Raw genomic sequence first — 16816 nt, forward strand, 5'->3', positions numbered from 1 at the left:
AACCTCCCTCTGATATGGCTATTTCTGTCCGTCCCCTCCTCCCTACTGCAACAGGTCACCTCATACCTTCCCCTTTGAGAATAAATGTCGCCAGTCTCTCAATAAGTTAGGGTGCTAATGAAAAAAAAGGAACTTCCGATTTGGACCTACAGAAAAGACCCTGGAACAAGGGAATAGGAAGGTTTGAGCAAGGACTGGAGAATAAGAAAAAATATTTACAGCACTTAAAACAGAGACAAATTAATCATCCAACCAATTGTGCCCTGACAAGTCTTTTTTTTTTTTTTTTTTAATTTTTTTATTTAATATGGAACGCTACACGAATTTGCATGTCATCCTTGCGCAGGGGCCATGCTAATCTTCTCTGTATCGTTCCAATTTTAGTATATGTGCTGCCGAAGCGAGCACGCCCTGACAAGTCTTAACACTAGATCACACTCATTTGTTCCCATGTTCTGTCACCCTCCCCAACTGTGAGAGGGTCCTTGGCGTCAGAGACTACTCATTCATCAGAGTGGACTTCTGTGTGACCCAGAGACGCAGCACGCAGTCGTCCATCCCAGGTACCAATCCCCCAAATTCTGCTTACTGTGGCGACAGGGCAGAGGGGCGAGGAGGGACTGGGTGGCTGCAGCTGCTGTTCCCTGGACACCTGGGCTCTCTCTGCCGTCTGCACAAACATGTCAGGGCAGCCCCTGACCCGTCAGCTCCCTCTCGGCTGAGGGCACATCACTGTGACCTCTTTTGAGAGCCATTCAGCTCCCCTTGTGCCTGTCAGAGGCTGGGGGCTGAGGGCAGAAGGATACCCTGGTGCTGTGAATACTCAAGTCCACTCGGCGTGGGATGGGATGAGATCAGGCTCTGCTCAGGGGCAGCAAGGGAATGGCAGGATCTGCCCCCGCCATGGGATGATAAGAAGGTTGAGTTAGCTGAAAGGCAAGGGAGGGAGTAAGCACTTAAGCAACTTGCAGTCCCAGTCCCAGACCACTGATCAGAAGCAGGAACTTGAAGGTGAAATAGCTGTGCGCTCTGCCAGGTGGGCTGAGCCCAGGGACAGGGAATCCCAGGAGAGGCCTGGGGAGCACCAGAGCGGCTGCCAGGGAGCTGAGGGACTGCAAGCGCGGAGCAGGGCTCAGGACGGAGGACCAACACGTCCCGGTTTGCCTGGGATTTCCTCAGCTGTAGCACGAAAAGTCCCATGTCCCTGAAAACTTCATCAGTCCCAGATAAATGAGAATCAAGAAGCAGGGAGCAAAGCCACAGGAACACAGGCAGACCCCAGTGTGCGGAGGGGCCCTGGGAGGCACAAAACAATGAGTCCACTGGAGCCGCCCAGACAGAAAGGCTCGTTGTCAGAGCCAGGACGGAGAGAACCGGGACTCAGAAAGAAGCGAGGTTTAACCTCCTTCAAGGAGGTTGAAAGATGTTCCAGGCAAAAAAAGTTTCTGTAGTCAAATAAAATTGGGAAAATCTAAGTTAAACAAAAGTAGACAGGTTTAAGATAGGATTTATTGCCCTAAAGTAGATGGAACATCTTCCAAAGACAAATATTTATAATTATGTTTCTCCAGTTTTAATGACCACAGAACCAGAGGCGGATTAGGGTCAGTTGAAGCCCTGGGCGCAGAAGAAAATATTGGGCCCCTTAAAAAAAAAAAAGACAGGGAAAATAAAAATATATGTTAACCATATTTTTAAATAAATAAAAAAAAATACTATGTAGTATTAACGTTAAAATTGCACATATGAAACCAAACTTGGTGTCATTGGAAAAAAGTGTAAAGTTGGGGTTTTGCGGGGCCCTTCAGAAGTCCGGGCCCAGGGCGCGTGCCCGGTGCGCCTGCCGTTAAATCCGCCTCTGCACAGGACCCTCCCAGCACGTGGAATAAGTAGTACAGAGAGCGCACAGGAAGCTAGCACAGCCCAGATCCCAGCTGGGAGACACTGCTCTAGGCAGCATTTCCATAAAGTGGCCTAATCTAAAAAGAGAAGCTCACATAAACTCTGATTATGTGGGTTAGTAATTGCCAAGCCCTGAAGCCAGATCAAAGGACAAAGTCTCAAATCCAGACATGGCAGCCGAGATGGAGCACTGCTGTCTCCAACACATCGATGGGTCAGTCATCCATTTATCAGAGGTTAATGTACTAGGTAGGGCTAAGGACTGTTACTGGTCACAGTAAGTACCTTCGCTGAAGGTCAGTTTACCTGATAACACTTTCCCCAGAGACGGGAGGGGCCCAGCTCACCCAGGGAGCGTGGTAAAGAGAAGTCACTGACCCTAGGGCCGGAGCCCGTGCTCAACACTGAACAGCTGCGCCAGTAGGTAGAGCAGCCATCGTTGTGAGTTCTATGGCTTCCACATGGCTGGAGAAAAAACAGCTGAATTTGATCTGATAGGAAGTAGGGGAAATGCAGAAGGTTCTAGAACGACACTTTGTGGAGCCTTGTGGAGAATCATCAGAGCCACTGGGGGGAAGCTGGCTGGGTGGCAGTCTTCTTCAAGGACATTTGGCACTCTGGATGAGTCGCTGTTGGAGGCCCAGGATGAGTGAATCTTCATGAGCTCATGTTTAAGTTCTTGCTCGGAATGACAAATAGCTCTACCGAGGAGTAGTGGAGAGAACGGTGAACTAACGGGAGGCCACTCTTGGGCAGAGTTGCAGGCTGGTTCTGGAAAAAGCTAGAGACAGGTCCTTCACTGGATGTTCGGGGAGCGCCACCTGCCCAGCGTGCCCTGTGCACCCACATCCTACAGCCTGGCAGTCTGGGATTCCTTTTACTTTCTGGAACGTGCTATGTACCTTTACACCTCATGCTTCCACGGGTCTTGGGTTCCTTGGGGCACACATCTGAGGTCGGCGTGTGTGCAGAAGGGTCCTGGAACCAGGGCAGCAGGACCGGTAGAGGGTGGCTGGCCTGAGATGTAGTCACACCAGAGGTCTCGGCCGATTCGACGGGGTGCTCTGGAGCTGGGTGGCCCTTCAGAGTTGTGCTCGATTGTGGCAGAGAGGCTGGCCTCTGCACTCTGCTTCCTCTGGGAAGGAGGCCTAACATCGGGCAATTCCAGGGAGCCGTCACAACCACCACTCCTGCAGCTGGGGCAGCAAGTGGGCTGGGGCAGCAGCCATCACAGGGCCAACGTTCATGTCCTCCCTCACCGTCCATCCTCACCCCGCTGTCCCCTCCCAGCCCGGCTGGTGCTGTGCCTCTCCCAGACCTTCATCAGTGCTCGTGTCACCCCAAACCCCTCAAGGGTAGGGCTGCTTTGCGCACCTCTGTTGCCCCAGACATTCACATGGTGTCTGCAAGTAGCGGGAAGGAAACAGAATGTATTGAAGAAGAGTGAGGTCTCTGCTTTAGTCTAAGAGTTCAAATCCCCAGGGTTCCCATTTGAGGACCGTTAGTTTCCTTCCCTCAGTTTCTCAACCTGCAAAATGGGGGAAATGGTTTCTATCACTCCTTTGAGGTTTTTAGGATTACCTAAATGATGGAAGTAAGACACGTGCACGTGGCAGTACTAAGAGAAGAGGAGCAGAGAGGGCTGTCTCCTGTAGTCTTTCCTCCCTGACCTATTAGCGAAGGTCTGACTGTTCAGTTTCAGGAGTGGGAGAGGAAAATCGTGGGTAGCTTTGGCCAGGAGAAGGCATCCCGTGGGGGAGCCGTGGCCCTGAGCAATGTAAGTGTGTGGGGGAAAACGGTACCAGAGCTGGAGATGTGGGAGTCAGAGTATGGACAACTGGGGGGACCCGAAATGGAGCAAGGGTTGTTGAGGAGCAGAGCCAGGGGCCAGCGGGCTGTGAGTCCTGCCTCAGATGTCTTCAGTGGCTTAGCCCTTTATCAGGATGTTACAGTCACCAAGACCTCTGAGAACACTATCTCCGCTGAGTTCATTATCTTCCCCAGACGACGTTCTCAGAGAATAAGCAGACAGATAATCATAAATGCCAGGCGTTTCCTCCCTCCCAGTTCAGATGTTAGGACAATGCATTTATCACTGTTGTGTCACATGGGCCATCACCTGTACCTCTGAAAATAGGAAATAGCCTGAGTGGAGGGGGCTGGAGAGCCTGGCTCCCGGCATCCTGTCTCCCACAGGGCGCCGGATACCCCACTGGAAGCCCGCTTCCACCCTCTCCATCCCCTCCCTCAACCAGACTGTTCAGGGGAGAAACACTTTCCGGTCCTGGCAGGAGAAAGACCTTATCCTGCCTCTATGAGGATGAGTGGGGAAGATGCCCCATGACAGGGTACTCGGAACTTTCCAGGTTTCCTTGCAGAGTTTGACACAGCCACCTCTAACGTGTTCAGTGTGTTTACATCAGATTGTGGATATTTTATGTTATTTATGTCATTTTATTTCATTGTGCTTAAAATCCCACAGGGTACCAACAAATGCAAACATGCCAGGAGGTAACACTCCATAAGACAGCACTTTTTGGCCTGACCAGGTGGTGGCGCAGTGGATAGGGCGTCAGACTGGAATGCGGAGGACTGAGGTTCAAGACCCCTAGATCTCCAGCTTGAGCGCGGGCTTATCTGGTTTGAGCAAAGCTCACCAGCTTGGACCCAAGGTCGCTGGCTTGAGCAAGAGGTTACTTGGTCTGCTGTAGCCCCACGGTCAAGGCACATATGAGAAAGCAATCAATGAACAACTAAAGTGCCACAACGAAAAACTGATGATTAATGCTTCTTGTCTCTCTCCTTTCCTGTCTGTCTGTCCCTATCTATCCCTCTCTCTGACTCTCTGTCTCTGTAAAAAAATAAAATTTTTAAAAAGGCAGCACTATTTGTTATAAATACTTAACTAAAATAAAGCCTCCCCAGTTCACCTGGCCTGGCATATCATTCAGGCCAGTATGAAGTAGGATCAGAATAGATCTCCAATTCAGCCAACTAAAAACTAAAATAAATCTCACTATTTAGCAAGACCTTGTACTTTCATTCATTCACTTATTTTTCCATCTATTCATTTACTAATTCAATGATAAACATATCAAGTATGTTGTATGGCATCATGGTGAGTACTTTGAATGTGTCAATTACCATCTTTGGGCTGTAGGAAATTCAAGGATGTGTGAGAATTGTCCCTTCCTCAGGAGAAGGCGACAGTTTAGTAGGGCAGCGGAGAACAGGGATAGGGCTGCATGAAAGAATTCTTCATTTGGAGCCTAAGATGGTAGGAGAAGATGTGAGGCAAGGAAGATGGTGAGGAAGGGTGTTGAGCTTCCCTAAGACAAATATACACAGAACTTTGGTTGCTGTGAATTTCACCATTAGATGTTATCCCAAATTTTAAAAGTGTCACTGAAGTGTAGTGTAGTAGGCAGAGCATCCTACGATGCCATATTGCAGTCAGACTGTAAATGGTACTGGACGTCGTGAGCAAACGAGAGATGAAGGCAAGGAGCATAGTTCTGCACAAATGAGGCCCAATAAGTATTTGTTGAAGAATGAGTGGGTGCTTGGAGCTTTTTCAGAGTGGCAGAAGAAATGGGGATCTCTGGAAAAGAGAGGAATTGGGACCTTGTGAAGTTTGGAAAATGTTTGGAATACCCACACTGGGAATCCAAGAGAAATAAGCAAATGTTGGATGAAATGATTGTCAGGCTACTCCACATCATTAGCCGTCAGGGAAATGCAAATCAAAACCTTAATAGGAGACCACTTCACAAGTACTAGAATGGCTACAATCAAAAAGACACAGCATAACACGTGCTGGCAAGGATACAGAGAAATTAGAACCCTCCTACACTGCTGGTAGGATCCTAAAAGAGTGCAACCACTTTGAAAATAGTCTGAGAGTTTCTCAAAAGGTTAAACATAAACTTAACATGTGATCCAGCAAGTCCCCTCCCAGCTGTACCCTCAAGAGAAATAAAAATATATGCCCATTCATGAATTAATTCACAAATGCTCATAGCAACGTTATTCATAGTAGCCAAAAAGTGCAAACAACTCAACTGTCTACCAACTGATAAATGAATAAGCAAATTGTGGTATATTCATACAATGAAATATTGTTTTATCATAAAAAGGAATAAAGTGCTAATTCATGCTGTGTGGATGAACCTTGGAAATACGTTAAGTGGGGGGAAAAACCAGTCGTGAATGACCATATATCATATGGTTTCATTTACATGAAATGTCCAGAATAGGCTGATCAAAAGAGAAAAATAAAAGTAGATTTGTGGTTGCCAGGGGTTGAAGGAGCTTGGGGGGAAATGGAGATTGACTGAAAATGGTATTGTGTTTCTTTTGAAAGTCATAAAAATGTTCTTAAATTGATTGTGCTGATGGTTGTGTCACTCTGTGAATATACTCAAACCCATACATTTGTATGGCATGTGAATTCCATCTCAATAAAGCTGCTATAAAAAATTTAAAAACAGCACTGACGCACACATTTGTAGATGAAACTTTTACACACACATGCACACACACTGATAGCCGGGCCATGAGAGGTCCCGTTGGGGAGTATGGTGACTCCATAGCATAGACAAGCAGTCTGATTCTTGAGCTTTCTCCGAGAAGCACTAATGGGCAGGTGAAAAGACAGAACCAATAATGGCTAATGATAGCTAACATTGCTGAGAGCATCTGTGCGCTAGTACACATACTGTATTTTTTGTTCCATAAGGCGCACTTTTTTCCCCAAAAAGTGGAGGGGAAAATGCCCGTGTGTCTTATGGAGCAAAAAATACAGTATTTTATTAAATATTTTAACACACCATTTGGTTCAGATTTTTTTTTTCTTATTTTCCTCCTTAAAACCCTAGGTGTGTCTTATGGTCAGTGGTGTCTTATGGAGCTAAAAATACAGTATATACAATGTGTACATATATACATAGTGTATCTACACACACAGTTATATATCACATCCTTCTCAGTGAGGTAAGTGCTTTCACAAACACCAGTTTACAGTTAAGGCAGTTGAGTTCTGGAAAGATTAAGTAACCTGCCCACAATCGTACTGGCTGTAAGGAAGGTGTGGGACACAGCCCAGGCAGCCTTCCCCTGTGCACAGGCCCTTAACTTCTGGTCAATGCTGCCTTCCTTACGGGTGGGGGCTGGAGACACAGGTCAAGGAGAGTGTGATGTTGAGCACACTGGGAGGGCCCAGACACCTGTGGTCTCCATGAGGGTAAAGAACTGGTTCTGTGAGTATGGCAGTGGCATGCAGAGCTGCAGCATAAACTAAGAAATTTGTGGTTATGACATTTTCTTTGTCAAATACAAGCAAAAGTTTATGAGTGAAGCCTGTGGTTATGACTCTTAGTTCTTAGAGATGGGATAGTTTAAAGCTTGGTACATTCCAAGGTGTAGAGTAAGCAGGTCTGACCAAAGCTCATGGGGATTGGTCATGGAGCTCTCTGACAGTGATGACAGTTGTTCATGACACCAGATGGAAGAACAACTGAGGTCTTCCAAATGCCAAAAATCTACGAACTTCGGAGGAATGTACATGCCAAGGACATATTCCTGGGGGAACATTAAGGGGAACTCTGTCACTAACCAACCAAATGTGAAGACAAAACATGCAAGACCAGAACCCTGAAAATACAACTACTGTATTTTTCGCTCCATAAGATGCACCTGACCATAAGACACACCTAGGGTTTTAAGGAGGAAAATAAGAAAAAAAAATATTCTGAACCAAATGGTATGTTAAAATATTTAATGAAATATACCACAATAATATTTCAACAATGTAAACTCAACAGCAGTATTAACAACCATTAGCCTTATTAACAAATGAGAAGAAACTTTAATGTTCAAATACTCTTCTAGTTGTCCGGGAACCCCGCAGCAGCTTAAAAAAATAAACATTCACTCCATAAGATGCACTTTTGGGGGGAAAAAAGTGAGTCTTATGAAGCAAAAAATACGGTACTTTTGTCAATGGTTTCCAAACTTTCCATCACCAGTTACATCTTAATAAGTAATTAAATTAAATTGTTCTCAACATTTTCATTAATCACATAGATTTACCATTATATATTAGAGCTTCTGATCAGCTGAGACCACCCACCTTGCCCAGCTGGGTTGCTGGAAGCCCTGAGTCAGGAAAGTCTGATCTCAGCAGTCACAGCCGCAGTACTGGGGAAGAAGTAGGATTTCTTCCAATCCAGTGTTTCAGAGCAGTAGAATAGCCTGCAGGTCCCCGGAGGACATCTGCAGGCCCCTTAGGGTACACAAGCCTTATGTTAAGAATATTGTCCTCACATTGTCCCTATGGTTAGGGCTGGCTTGTTGTAGAGGGTTGAGGCAGTTGAGGATTGAGCCAGGGTTTGGGACCCTAGAGGACAAGGTGCTACTAAATTAATTCATTAAATGGAGGCTAAGGCATAAAGAGTACATTAACACCTCTCCCCAGCTTTCCAGAGTAGTGCCAAGGCTATGTAATTTTATTATTTTTGATAAAGGCTATGAATGCATGAGGTCCACAGTCTACATTGGTGATGACCAATAGAAATAAAATGAGAACCATTTTTGTAATTTTTCATTTTTTAAGGCCCTGGCCAGTTGGCTCAGTGGTAGAGCATCGGCCCAGCATGTGGATGTCCCAGGTTCAATTCCTGATCAGGGCACGCAGGAGAAGCAACCAACTGCTTCTCCACCATTCCCCGCCCCCTTCTCTCTCTACCTCTCTCTCTTCCTCTCCCACAGCCATGGCTCAATTGTTCGAGCGCATTGGCCCTGGGCACTGAGAATGGCTCTGTGGAACCTTCACCTCAGGCGCTAAAGGTGGCTAGGTTGTGCGCATGGCCCCAGATGTGTAGAACATCGGCCCCAAACAGGGTTGCTGGGTGGATTCCGGTTGTAGTGCATGCGAGACTCTATCTCTCTATCTCCCCTCCTCTCACTTGGAAAAAGAAGAAAAAAATTTTTTAAGAATTATATTTTTAAAAAGTAAAAAGAAACCGATGAAATTGATTCTAATTATACTATTTTTTATTTAAGCCAAACTATCCAAAATATTATTTCAACACTAATATTAATGTTACCATTAGTAATAAATAGCAATGAGATGTTTTATATTTGAGAGGTGTTAAGTCTTCAAAATCTACTATGTACTTTACACTCACAGCACATTTCAACTAGGACTGGCTACAGATCAAATGTTCAATAGCCCAGCTAAGAAGAGGAGGAGCCAGAACTGGGATGCCGTCCTCAGACTCCAAGTCAGTGTTGCCCCCTGCCACTGCACAAGTTCTACGTTTGTTCTAACACAGGTAAACAACTTCTCTGAAGATACCATTAAAGATCTCCCAGTCCAGCTACCCATCCAAGGGTGGCTGCCTGTTGTAGCCTGGGGTCCACCAGGGCATCCCAACATAAGACAAAGCCCCTCAGGGAAGCCAGCGCCCAGGCCTAAACCACATTCACCAGATGCACCCCTTGAGCTCCACAAAGAGCCCGTGCTTCCCACTGGATCTCCCTTAAGACTTTTTAGAGCTGGCTCTCATGTTGGGTTTACAGTGGGCCCTCGTCTATCACGGGGGTTAGGTTCCGCAATAGGCAAAAATCTGCGAAGTAGTGACCTTACATTTATTTTATTATATATTATCTATATATATAATAGATAATATATAATATATATATTAAGGCTTTATAAACCCTCCCCGTACTCTTATAAACCTTCTCAATTTTTTAGGCTAGAAAATGCTTATTTTACCACAAAAATAATTAAAATAATAAATATGTAAAAATACCTATATACCGCAAAATCCCGCAATATAGCAAAAACCCACGATACAGAATTAGATATATACAATTTTAAAATCCACGACACAGTGAGACCGCGAGAAGTGAACCAAAGTACAACGAGGAACGACTGTATCTCATCCCTTCTCAGGTGTCTATCTAGCTGCTCCATTCAGGTACAAATTCAGTGGCTATTTTCTACTTTGGGAATCAGACAGGCAGGGGTAAGCACAGAGAAACAATGGAAAGAACTTCGCAGGTTCCCTTTGGTGCCCCAGTTCCTGGTTCAAGTTCCTTGCCCTTGGGCTTTGCGAGACATCCTTCCCACCCTAGAACAAGTTCTCCTGGTCACGGTAATCCCAATGGGCTCTGGGTGCTTGCAGTAACAGCCCAGCTTCACCCAGAGGCCATGGAGCACATTCCTGTCTGGTTCCTCTCTAGACAGCAGCGGGGTCTCTCCAGGCTCTCCCCACACCCCCTCAGCATTTCTGGGAAATTTTGTAAAGTCCCATCACAACCCTATTTCAGGGAGAAAGCAGAGAAGGACATGCAATCCCCCTCTGGATGGTCTGCCGAAAGCGCTGGGCTCCGTGCTCCTGCTGTGTCCTCTATGCTATGCTCGAGGCCTCTGTGTGCCTCTGTCCTTTCTTTTTTATTTTTTATTTTTTTAATTTTTTTTTTTAAATTTTATTTTAAATTTTATTTATTCATTTTTAGAGAGGAGAGAGACAGAGAGGGAGAGAGAGGAGAGAGAGACAGAGAAAGAGAAGGGGGGAGGAGCTGGAAGCATCAACTCCCATATGTGCCTTGACCAGGCAAACCCAGGGTTTCGAACCGGCGACCTCAGCATTTCCAGGTCGACGCTTTATCCACTGCGCCACCACAGGTCAGGCCAAACCGCCTCTGTCCTGTCTCTCCTGTGAGCCGCAGGCTTCCCCTCAGGTCTTCCCTGATCCCCAGCTGGTATCCCACGCCTCTTGCTCTGCATTCTCACACCCTTCACTGGCCCCATGGTTAGCTCTTACTTCTTTCTGCATTGCTCTAATCAGGAAGTTGACTTCATGCTCAACTCCTTTACTTGATTGTGGGTTCCTTGATAAGGGCATCATCAATCACCTTTCTCTCCCCTCCAGTTTCTCCTACCCCCTCTCTGCCTGTGCCCGGTAAGTAGTAGGTATTCCATACAGGCTTATTGAGGGCAAGCAGGACAGGATGGAAGGAGAAAGCTAGGAAGGGAGGACAGAAAAGGAGGATCCTTAGGCCAGTCATTTAGAGTACAAGGTAACATCTCATCACATTAAATTCTGGGTGAGACTTGGCTCCAGCAAGACCTCCCCCAAGGAAACTCAGCCAGCCATTGTTCCTGCCATCCAAACTGCAGCCACTATCATGCAGACAGTGGCTGCCCTGCCATGGCATCTTTTGGAGAGAAAGCAACAGGCAACCCCCATCCTTCAGACTCTGAACCCTCTCCTGCAGTTCCAACTTGTTATTGCATCTGTATCTGCTGTGATGCTCATGTCTGTGTGCAGGACGGAGACAGCTGTTAAGAGGGATGTGGACATTCAAGAATTGAATCCAACATACCTGGAGATTTAGAAAATGGACCTAATGCCAAGCAAATGTTTTGTGAGAGCCTAGTTATTTCAGTGGTTAGCAAAATAAGAACAGACCATATCCTCATGGAGTGTGAAGATTGTTGGATCATTTGCATGAAGCAGATTTTAAAGAAAATCAGAGTCTAAAGGCAAATAAACATTAAGTATTTATTTTGAAAGGCAAAATTGCAATAATACAAAGAGGCCTGACTTCAGATAGATCAAGTTCAAATACTAATTCTGCAACTACTAGCTATTGACTTTATTAAAAAGAAATCACAGTTACACATGCATGATTTTAAAAGTCCAATAGCCTGAAACCAATAGTACCAAATCATATATACACACATACATATATACATATATATGTGTGTATATATAACCATATATACACACATATATATACATATATATGGTAATATAACCATATAATACATATATAGTATATATAACCATATATATACATATATGAGTATGTATGTTATATACAGTATATATATGACTATATATCAGGGGTCGGGAAACTTTTTGGCTGAGAGAGCCATGAATGCCACATATTTTAAAACTAGAAAGCCCGGCGGTCATACGAAATGACCGCTGTTCTAGATATTATAAATTGTAATTAAAATGATTTGTGCAAAGGTGTCTGCTAATTGAAACTGAATTACCCAGGGCAGGTGGCGAGGACGCCCCTTTGCTTACTGCCCCACGGGGTTTCCCCCTTCTACTTGCTTAATTGCTTAAAGTAGAGTGCAATGAAGGAAACCACTGGTGGTACATTTCTTAGCTCAATAAATAAAGGTGATTTAAAAAATAAAATGTTAATTCACATGTCAAAGATCTCTTTGTACACAACATTTCTTGTGTAGATCTTTCCATCATTTTTAAGCTCGCCTTGCAGAGGACCATCAATTATTTTTAATTTTACGTCCGTTCTTTCACGAACTCTTGAACAGGCAACATAAAGTTGACCGTGTCCTAATGCAGGCTCAGGTAAAAAAATGCCAACACGCTTAAGCGTTTGGCCCTGAGACTTATTGATGGTCATAGCAAAGGCAAGTTTTATAGGAAATTGTCTACGTCTCAGTTGAAATGGCAACCCTGTTTGAGATGGAGCCAAATCAATTCTTGGAATGACATGTATTTCACCTTTAGAGGAGCCAGTCAAAGACTTAGCTATTATGACATTATTTTTCAATTGGAGAACCTCTAGTCTTGTACCATTGCAAAGACCCCTTCTGGTGTTAAGATTTCTTAACAGCATAATAATTGCTCCAATCTTTAACCTCAATTTGTGAGGTGGCATGCCAGAAGGCAGGACTATTTGAATGCCATGGCAACTTCACCCCATTGGCTAGTACAGTTACGCAAGCAACCAATAAGCTATCGGTGACAAACAGACACATAAGCCGCATATAATAAAGATGTAATTCCGTGAGAGCCATACAATGACCTGTGTATGTTACGCATTATCCAATAAAAATTTGGTGTTGTCCCAGAGGACAGCTGTGATTGGCTCCAGCCACCCGCAACCATGAACATGAGCAGTAGGAAATGAATGGATTGTAATACATGAGAATGTTTATATTTTTAAAGTTATTATTTTTTTTATTAAAGATTTGTCTGAGAGTCTGACTAGGTGGTGGCTCAGTGGATAGAGCGTCGGACTGGGATGCGGAAGACCCAGGTTCGAGACCCCGAGGTCACCAGCTTGAGCATGTGCTCATCTGGTTTGAGCAAAAATTCACCAGCTTAGACCCAAGGTCGCTGGCTCAAGCAAGGGGTTACTCGGTCTGCTGAAGGCCCATGGTCAAGGCACATATGAGAAAGCAATCAATGAACAACTAAGGTGTTGCAATGTGCAACGAAAAACTAATGATTGATGCTTCTCATCTCTCCGTTCCTGTCTGTCTGTCCCTGTCTATCCCTCACTCTGACTCTCTTTCTGTCTCTGTAAAAAAATAAAATTAAATTAAAATTTAAAAAAAAGGATTTGTCTGAGAGCCAGATGCAGCCATCAAAAGAGCCACATCTGGCTCACGAGCCATAGGTTCCCGACCCCTGCTATATATCTACCATGTTTTTCCTATAAACATACCTATGATAAAGTTTAACTTACAAATTAGACACAGTAAGAAATTACCAATAATTAATAATAAAATAGAATAATTATGACAATATACTATAATAAATTTTTGTTAATGTGGCCTCTCTCTCTCTCTTAACCAATCTTATAATCAAGATAGCTATTAAGTGATGAACAGGCATGTATATATACAGTATGGATACGCTGGACAAAGGATGAATCACATCCCAGGCAGGACAAAGCAGGATGGCAAGAGATTTCATCACACTACTCAGCATGCAATTTAAAACTTATAAATTACTGATTTCTAGAATTTTCCTTTTAATATTTTCAGACCACAGTTGACCAAGGATAACTAAAACCATGAAAAACGAAACCACAGATAAGGGGAGACTACTGTATATTCAAATAACAATTATATGGCTTCATCTAGATTTTGTTTTATCTTGGAGCTTACCTATCAACTTTCCATATAGAAGCTGAAATTCTGGTCTCTTAAATCTCCCTGTTCACTCCTTCTTCCATTCTCCAAATAGAGCTGTATCATAATTTTGGTTAAGTCGATATTCAGTGCTTATCCCCTATTGCTGTGAGATTATTAGATCATAAAGTACACTGTATAGTAATATTTTCTTATACAACTCCCTGGAGTTAACAATTACCACTTTTTCTTCATTATTTAACTTTAATGCAGTACTTATTTCTAACTCATCACTAGCATTACTTCAAAAGTAGCAATAACCGCCCTGGCCCTGTATCAGTGACGTCTGTTTCTGGAGACAGCCGTCCTCCAGCTTCCTGGCACAGCCTTCGAGCTCCTGCTCCAGCCGGGCTGCTTCCTCTCCAGGCCGGCCCCACAGCGTCACCCAGAGTCTTCCCTTCCCAACATCCTGGATTTCTCCGGTGTATCACCTGCTTCCTTTATCTTATGTCTTCCTCTTTCTTGGATGACCTGTTACACCCAAGTGTAAACAGGAATTAAAGTTCTTTAACATTTTGCATTTCTGAAACTGGCCCGACTAATGCTTAGGATGTATATAGAATTCTAGGTATAAAAAAATCCTTCTCTCTCACATTTTGAAGGTTCTTAACATGGTTTTCTAGCACCAAGTGTTGCTTTTTCTGAAAAGTCTGATGTCATTCTCATGACTCCTGATGCCCCATTCTCTTCCTCCAGAAGTTTTTAGCTTTTCAAATGTCACGATCGCACCCTTGTGATGGCTGTTTCCATGGAGTGTGCTTGGCACTACGTGGGCCTTTTCCATCTAGACATCCAGGTCTTTCAGACATAAGGAAGTTTCTTGAATTCTGTCTTTGATACTTTTCTCCCCTCCATACGCTCTTTCTCCTCTAGAACACCTGTTATTTGGCTGTTAGACTGCCTGGACAGATCTTGTCATTTTATTATGTTTTCTTCTCTCCTGCTTTCCATCCGATTATATTATTGTTCTACTTTCTGTGATTTCCTTAGCTTCGTTTCTAACTCTTATTTAATTTTCTTTCTGCTCTCACACTACGAAGTTCCAAAGATTATTTCTGTTCTCTATTTCCTTATCACAACCTCTTGCCCTGGAGCGTGTTTTCTCCGGGGATCAACCAATTACAGGACCTTGTTGTCATTACTATGGTAGTTGTTTCCTTCTGTTGCCTCGCCTGCTAATTTCCAAGTTCCCCTTGTTTCTTTGTGGGATTTTTGTTTGTTTGTTTGTTTGTTTTTTGTCTCTGTCTTGGTTTCTCTCAAATGCCTGATGACCCTTCGCTGTTCACTCACATTTCAGAACGGGGCACTGAGTGGCTTTGGGCAGCCCTTGGTGTGGCAGCAGGTGAGAGGGGAATGCACTGGAGTAAGTGATGAGCCACGGGGTCAGTTGGCTTGTGACTGCCCAGATTCTAGAGACTGTCATGGTAATTGAAAAAAAAAAAACCGCATAAAGCCTGTCTACAAGCTGGTGTGATTATAAAATTAGGCAGCCGCTTTGGAAAACAGTTTGGCAGTTCCTCAAAAAGTTAGATGCACAGTTACCTGATGACCCAGCAATTCCATTCCTAGGTATAGACCTAAGAGCAGTGAGAACATATGTCCACACAAGAACATTATTCATAAGAGCCAAACAGCAGAAACTCAAATGTCCATCAACTGATGAATATACAAAGAAAGTGTGGCATAATCACACAATGGGACATTACATTATGGGCTATAAAAGGAAGGAAGTGCCGATACATGCTACAGCACGGGTGAGCCTTGAAAACGTGCTCGGCTGAAATCGGGCTCTGAAGGAAAACAGAGTCGAAAGGCAAATAAATATTAACTATTTATTTCAAGAGGCAAAAATTAAGACAATAGGAAGAGATTTGGCTTTAGACAGAATCAGGTTCAAATACTGATTCTGTAACTACTGTCAGTTTCTACTTACATAAAATTTCCAGAAGAGGCAAATTTGTGGAGACAGAAAGCTCATCAGTGGTCACCAGGGTCTGGGGAAAGGAGGAAATGAGGAGTGACTGCTAATGGGTGCGGGATTTCTTTTAGGGGTAATAAAAATGTTCTGAAATTAGATAGTAGAGATGGTTGCACAACTCTGTGAATGTCCTAAAAACCAATGAATTGGATACTTTAAATAGGTGAATTTTATGATATATATTATATCTCAATAAAACTGTTATTAAAAGAAAACACATGAAAACTTGAAGACCGCTATTTTTTCTTGTCTGTTTCCCAGCAGAGTTAGGCTCCCTCCCAGCACACCAAATACACATAAGTAAACAGCCTATCAGAAAGGGTAGAGATCTAGCAGGGTGGAGTAACCCACTCCACTATGAGGCAGCCAAATGTCGTTTTTCTTTAATAACTGATCATGAGCCTGACCAGGCAGTGGCACAGAGGAGAGAGCATCGACTGCAATGTGGAGGACCCAGATTCGAAACCCTGAGGTCCTGGCTGGAGCGCGGGCTCATCTGGCTTGAGCATGGGCTCACCAGCTTGAGTGCGGGGTCGCTGGCTTGAGCGTGGGATCATGGACATGACCTCATGGTTGCTGGATTGAGCCCAAAGGTTGCTGGGTTGAAGCCCAAGGTCACTGGCTTGAGCCAAGGTCGTTGGCTTGAGCAAGGGGTCACACAGTCTACTGTAGCCCCCCCCTCCGGTCAAGGCACACATGAGAAAGCAATCAATGAACAACTAAGGTGCTGCAACGAAAAATTGATGCCTCTCATTTCTCTCCCTTCCTGTCTGTCTGTCCCTCTCTCAGACTCTCTCTTCGTCCATGTCAATAAATAAATAAATAAATAACTGACCATGAACATGTCTAGGCATTTTCACTATACACAGAAGAGCAGAATCAGAGGTGCAGAACCAGGACCCCAGGTTGCACCTCTGCCTTTGGTTGCCTGTTTGGGGAAGGAAGAAGGCCAGCCCTCACGAGGC

At 44.3% G+C, this 16816-nt stretch overlaps 1 non-coding gene across 1 annotated transcript; it reads right to left on the reverse strand.

The window, feature by feature from the left end:
* Positions 1 to 301: 301 nt before the first annotated feature.
* On the reverse strand, positions 302 to 408 carry LOC136377776 (U6 spliceosomal RNA). The gene has a single exon (XR_010746407.1). It is a non-coding gene; the product is annotated as a U6 spliceosomal RNA (small nuclear RNA).
* Between the last annotated feature and the right edge of the window lie 16408 nt (positions 409 to 16816).

The sequence above is a fragment of the Saccopteryx leptura genome, chromosome 6 (genome assembly GCF_036850995.1).
Source record: "Saccopteryx leptura isolate mSacLep1 chromosome 6, mSacLep1_pri_phased_curated, whole genome shotgun sequence".
Lineage (NCBI taxonomy): Eukaryota > Metazoa > Chordata > Mammalia > Chiroptera > Emballonuridae > Saccopteryx > Saccopteryx leptura.